Source organism: Sciurus carolinensis, chromosome 9, assembly GCF_902686445.1.
Source record: "Sciurus carolinensis chromosome 9, mSciCar1.2, whole genome shotgun sequence".
In the NCBI taxonomy this organism is placed as follows: domain Eukaryota; kingdom Metazoa; phylum Chordata; class Mammalia; order Rodentia; family Sciuridae; genus Sciurus; species Sciurus carolinensis.
The window spans coordinates 115,191,344-115,197,343 of NC_062221.1; the positions used below are offsets into that span (position 1 = coordinate 115,191,344).

Below are 6,000 nucleotides of genomic sequence, written 5' to 3' on the forward strand. Positions count from 1 at the left end.
CAGCTGCTTTATCATGTGAGCCAACAGAAGTTTCAGCATATCTACTGGGAGGAATTCTTTTCTAATTATCTTCAATTACCATGGATATTGCCTATTTTGAATATTTATTCTTCTTAATTTTCCATTATGATATATTTATGATTTCTTGCAGCACACCAATCACACATAAATATATATTTTTATATTTGTCCTTGCTTCTCTTTTGTATTGTGTTAAATGACCATATCGTTCCTATCTATAAACCTATTACAACCATATCCAAATTGGAATAATGCTATTACAAACCATTGTAACACTGCAATAATGATTTATCAAATTATTTTTCCTTCTCTCAAGTTTATGCAAAACTTTCACTAACACTAAAAAAAAAAAAAACCCTCAAATTGTTAAATTATATTTCCTTTCTTTGTCTTTCCCTCATCGTTTAGACATTATAAAACTGAACTAGAAAATATCTTTATTTCAATAAGTAACTTTGTAGAAAAACATCCTAATTTATATTAGCTACTTTTGGGAAACTAAAATCTCACCAATTAAAAAACTATTGTTTTTCTTCCTGATAACTACTGAAACTAAAATCTTTTCTTTTCTTTTTTTTATTTGTTCAAATTAGCTATATGTGACAGTAGAATGCAATTTGATACATCCTAAAATATTATTTTAAAGTTTCATTAAAACTGGTTAGGAGTTGAATAAAAAATAAATCATTTTTCCACAGGAGCCCAGAAACACAAGAAAGGTTGAATATATTAAATTCATTAATTAATCATGATGTTAGTCTGAGATGAACTCAAACTGAAAAGAAAAACAAGTGGTGTTTGACATACTTCCAATACTTCCTTATTTTTGCCTCCATGATGACGTACTAGTACTATTGTCTCATAGCTTTGTTGCTCAAACAATATTTATGTGGGAAATCTTTATGATATGCATTTTCAAGACACTTTGAATTTAAATTTAAGTTTAAACTTCCTATGTTTTCAGAGGTGATATAACCTTTGAGAAATTACTACATTAATATTTTTATTATTCAAAACCACTCAGTACTTCCTAGTATCTGGGATCCAGAAATTAACGAGCTGGCTTAGCAAAATCATCACCAATCACCAATAAGTTGTATTATTTCTCTTAAGAACTCAGAAGTTAGTAAAAGACTTTGGGAATCCCAGGTCATAAAAAAGGGGACGCAAGAACCTACAATACCTTCATGCCAGCTGCCACGTTCATCAGAAACTCGGAAGGCTGAAAAGGATAAACACTTCCACCTTCTTTGCCACTGAAATTGGAGAGATGGTCTGTTTTGAAACTGAGGTCCCCTAAACTGCCAGACCAGCACAGTTGCTGAGACCTATATAATCTACCAAGTCCACTCATTCCCTCTTCAAGTTCTAAAGACAGGACCATGGATTATGTGCAGTGTAAATGCAGAAAAAAAAAGTTAGTGATTCTTATTCTGAAAGACCTAAATAGTCTATGAGTAGACTCCAAAATCTACATACAAACATCTGGAAAAATGATTAAACCAACTCTCCCAATTTGTAGATGTTCTCATTCTACTTCCCAAACCTGTGCCTCCTGTTTTGTAGTCATTTGCCTCTACACCTCAAAGAGACAGAATCTAAGCAAGCTTTGTAAATCTTTCTTCTGCTTTCCTCCCTATGCTTACTATCCACATTTTATATAAGAAACTAATCTTATCCTTCCAACTAATAACTGTTTGACTGGTATACCTCACTCCATAACTTCGGCAAAATGGCCTTTTCAGTAGGAATATCTGATGATATTCCTTATTGATAACATCCAAGATAAGCTAGATAACATCCAAGAAAAGATAAGGCACTTCTGACTGCCTCTCCTATATTAGTTCTCATTACTTGTCTTCATGCAATGTAAGTTCTAGCCATTTGAGCTATTTGGTTGTCCTCAAACATGCATTTAAACTTGTGCCTTTGCAGGTGTTCATCTGTCTGGAATGTCTCATGACACACTACTCTATATCCTGTGACTGGTTCACTGGAAATTCCTGTTCAGCTTTATTTTTAGTCCAAGTGTATTTTCATCTGTCATATACTTCATAATGTCCCAGATTATAATATAGCCATTTTTCTATGTAAGAGCTGTTGTTCTATACTTTCAGTACCTTTCAATATGAAGTCATACTGTTCCCCATGTGTCTCATCACTGGCTTATGAACTTCTTGATGGTAGGGATAATATGAGTTGTTTTCCATCTTTATATCTCCAGTTCTTAGTGTAACACTAGACCCATAGTAAGTTCTCAATATCTATTGAATAAAAAAATACAATTACAAAGTAATAACCACAAGACAGCATGTAGAAATGCTATGCTCTATTATATTTGATTTGAGAGAAAGTACATAAAACAGAAAATCAGGAAAGATTTTGTGGTTTAAGTTGTACTTCAGCCATACATGGGATGCATTGAATTAGCAAACATGGAAATGGAAGAGAAAAAAGGCTTTAGCATGTGGCATCACATGATCAATAACATGAATATAAAAAAATATTTGCTGAGTATGAGGAACCAGTTTAAGAGAGAGTTAAGTGTGAGAAAAAGAATTATAATAAGTATGGTAGGAAAGTCACCTTAAAGAATAGATTGATGAAGATCATAAATATCCAATTGAAGAATGTAAGTTCATTTTTCATCTTTAAAAAAATATTGATCTATGGAAGGATTGTTGCTACACACACACATGCACACATTCTGTTAGGGAAGAAGCTATAATAAATTAAGTAGGAAAGATGGCTTAGAAAAACATGGGTGTTCACATATAATTTTTTCCTCTAGAAAATATGTTCATATTAAAGCATAAATAGATGATGATAATGGTGTATCTGAAGATGTAGATACAGATATAGATATAGACATTGACATTTATATCCTGGCAAACTTGAGGCCAAGAAATTAAGTAGCAGGATACGGATATACCACAGAAAACTCGTTTAGATAGCCTGAACTTGGATAACTGCAATTCATATTATATAAAATTTTAGAAGACACAGTATACTAATCTGGTATCTGATAAGAGAAAACTCAGGTAGGGAAAATGACAAAAGAGAAGAGTCGAAGAATTCACTGATGTTGCACCTTTCATCTATTATCTTGTATCATTAATGTGCTTTCCTTACTTAAGACAGATAAGTTACTGAAGTAGGACTTTTCATCATCCATTCTAAAACCTGAACAATCAATAGAGGTATGGTTTATTTTTGGATAGTTAACAAAAATTGAATTGCTTTGACCACAGTTGTGTAGTTACTGAGACTACAGTTCATGTTAGACTTATCTATGGCTATTTTAGACTTATCTATCTGTGGTTTGTCTTATGAAGGCTAGACACTAATCAAATGTATAATGTGCCTTTTGAAGATTTGAAACTATACCCCTAAGCTTCAGTGTGTTCTTAGAGTTCAGTGACCCCTGTTGTTTAATCAAACTGTAAATGGAGAAAAGGAAAGTGCCAGCTTGGGGAATCACTGTCTCATTGTAACTGTAAATACACTATCTTATGCTAAACTTATTGGGATAACTGTTTGCCAACAAATTATTTTAGCAAAAATAGAAACAATTGTGCAACTAAAGTTTCAAAAGCTACTCTACGTATCTTTCAAAGAGTGAAATATAAATTTAGAAAACCAAGAAATTAAGACACTGAATCTTGTATGCCCTTTTAATTATGTTTTTACTTTGTGGAAAGCAAGTTGTGCTTCATACAGTATCACCTCAAGAGAAAAGGAATGCAAAAATGTGTATGGCTACCACTTAAAACAGTCCTGGTAGCTACTTCTATTTGCAGGTTTGTTCCTTTGTTTCCCAAATTGGTTTTATTATAACTTAGATATATAGAGAAATTGCCTCCTGGAATATACTAATCTTGAATACTGCCTTTTATGTACAGAAGAGCTATTAGCTTTTTAAAAATCCTTGTAATTTCTAAGGAGAGATGGAGACTGTATTTTAAAACAACCACTTTGAATTTTTCTCCTCATTTTCCTCTGCAAATTCTAAAATAATTACGTAGCTTTGGCCAATAATTATCTAATTTGAATTTTTTAAATATCAAATTTGTTGGGAGATTGTCAGTGATATGGGGCATTGAAAGGAAACTTGTGAATTGCTACCCTTCTTTTCTCAGTCTATCCATGACAGGATCTGCTGTTCCTACAGTTAATTTAGTCAAAGAGACCATCTGATCTGAATGTTTGACCAAATGACCAGCGGGTTGACTGAATTCCCAGCCACCGGGACTGCTCTGCCCATGCGTGTCCACACGGGCTTTGTTTGCTTGCTGGCAGTCTCTGCACAGAGAACACACAGCATATGCCAGGTGGCCATGTGTCTGAGGCAGAGAGAAGGCAGAACAAAGCAAAAAAGATCCCATTTGGACAGAGATGCTTTAAGCCATTAGACTGCCAGTAACATATTAAAAAGAGAGAAGAAAATGCAATGATGCTTGAATATACTCAACAGTAAACAACTTCAAGCCTGAGATTCAGATCACAAATCTCCCTCTGCTGCTGCTGACATGCTCAGCTTGAGCGTAGTTATAGGAGACAAAAGAAATCTGCTTCTAGAAGGAAATGCTAGTGAGATTCTCACCCTGTTTGAATCTATCTCAGATGAATGTTTTGGGACATGTTATATCATAACTTTTGCATGCTTATGTCAGAAACCTGTTCTGTTGAAGGTGAGCATAGGAAAAGAAGGTTCTAGAATGGAAAAAACAAGCACAGAAAGTCTACATCTTTCCCCTTTGTCTCTACCCTCTGCTTGACACTTAATAACTGCTCACTACCATGTTGCCCACAAATTGTGGGATACAGAGGGCAGACGCTAATGCCATCTCAGAAGTATTGGGGTTTGCAAAATATTATTTTTAAAAAGCAGCAGAAGGTTATGGATTCCTTTAAAAAATGGAATGGGTAAATTTTTATACAGATATAGTACTACTCTCCTTGCCTGCCTCATGATATAGGATAAATAAATTTCCCTTTCTGCACCATTTTCTTTTGCTCATTTACAGAGCAGCACTATGGACTACACAGTGAACCAGAAGTCTCACCTTCAGTTCCAATCTTCCCAACAGTGCTGCTAAGCTCCATTGTGTTCATCACACAGGTGAAAAGACCATCATTCAGAAGTTAGTCCACTTTCCCAAGCTCACTCAGCTGGTAAATGTAAGAGAGATTTAATCAAGGTGATCTGATTCTCAAAGCTGTATTAATCACATTACACTAAGGTACAACTTCATTTATAAGTAAGTCAGCTTGCAAAGGACTCTCAGGTATGTCGTACTTCTACAAGTTGTGCCATTTAATCAACTGAGCATTATTCTCAGATATTAGAACACTACTTTTTAGCAGCCAGCTGATCTAAGTCTGGGTCAAAATTCAAACCCAAGTTAATATCAATATATATCTCAATGTTTGTCCTCAAATCTCGTTGAACTGAACTCAAAAGAGAATATGTATTTGAACTTCTGTCTGGAACATACTTCTATTACATCTGACAAATTCCTTTCTCTCTCTCTCTTTCAAAATCCACTTCTGATGCGTGTGATCTGGAAACAGTCTTTAATTCCAAAAAGCAGAACCACGTACCTCTTTCCAGGTGCTCCAATGTGCATTATATTCATGGCTGTAAAGAAGCACTTTGCAATATTGTAGTGGATTAAATGTCTCTGGGTATGGTTCCAGGCCACTTGTCATTTATTTGTTAGAGGACAAATAAATTTCTTGTTAATGTTTAAACTTCCACCTCCCAGGTCAGTGTCTTATAATAGTAGATAAGCAAAAACATTTGCAATGGAAATTTGTAATTAAGTGATATACTAAAGAGAAGTCATCAGAAAAACATAGGTGTGCGTATGGGTTTGTGTGTTTAAAAGGTACTGCAAAAGCCAAAGAAATATCATTTATATTAAAGGGACAAATTTATATTATCTCTTATCAGGCTTTTAAGGGGATTTTGCTGAAC

At 34.3% G+C, this 6,000-nt stretch overlaps 1 long non-coding RNA gene across 2 annotated transcripts in view; it reads right to left on the bottom strand.

Annotated features, from left to right (window-relative positions):
- Positions 1-5,679, bottom strand: part of LOC124992651 (uncharacterized) — a 50,228-nt gene extending 44,549 nt beyond the window's left edge. The window contains exons 1-3 of one of the 2 annotated variants that reach the window (XR_007110162.1): positions 5,625-5,675; positions 5,087-5,192; positions 2,141-2,284 (exon numbers count right to left, since the gene is read on the bottom strand). This is a non-coding gene — a long non-coding RNA (uncharacterized LOC124992651). Of the gene's footprint in view, positions 1-2,140; positions 2,285-5,086; positions 5,193-5,624 lie in introns of both variants that reach the window. The other variant, XR_007110163.1, reaches the window with a different exon arrangement.
- Positions 5,680-6,000: the final 321 nt, after the last annotated feature.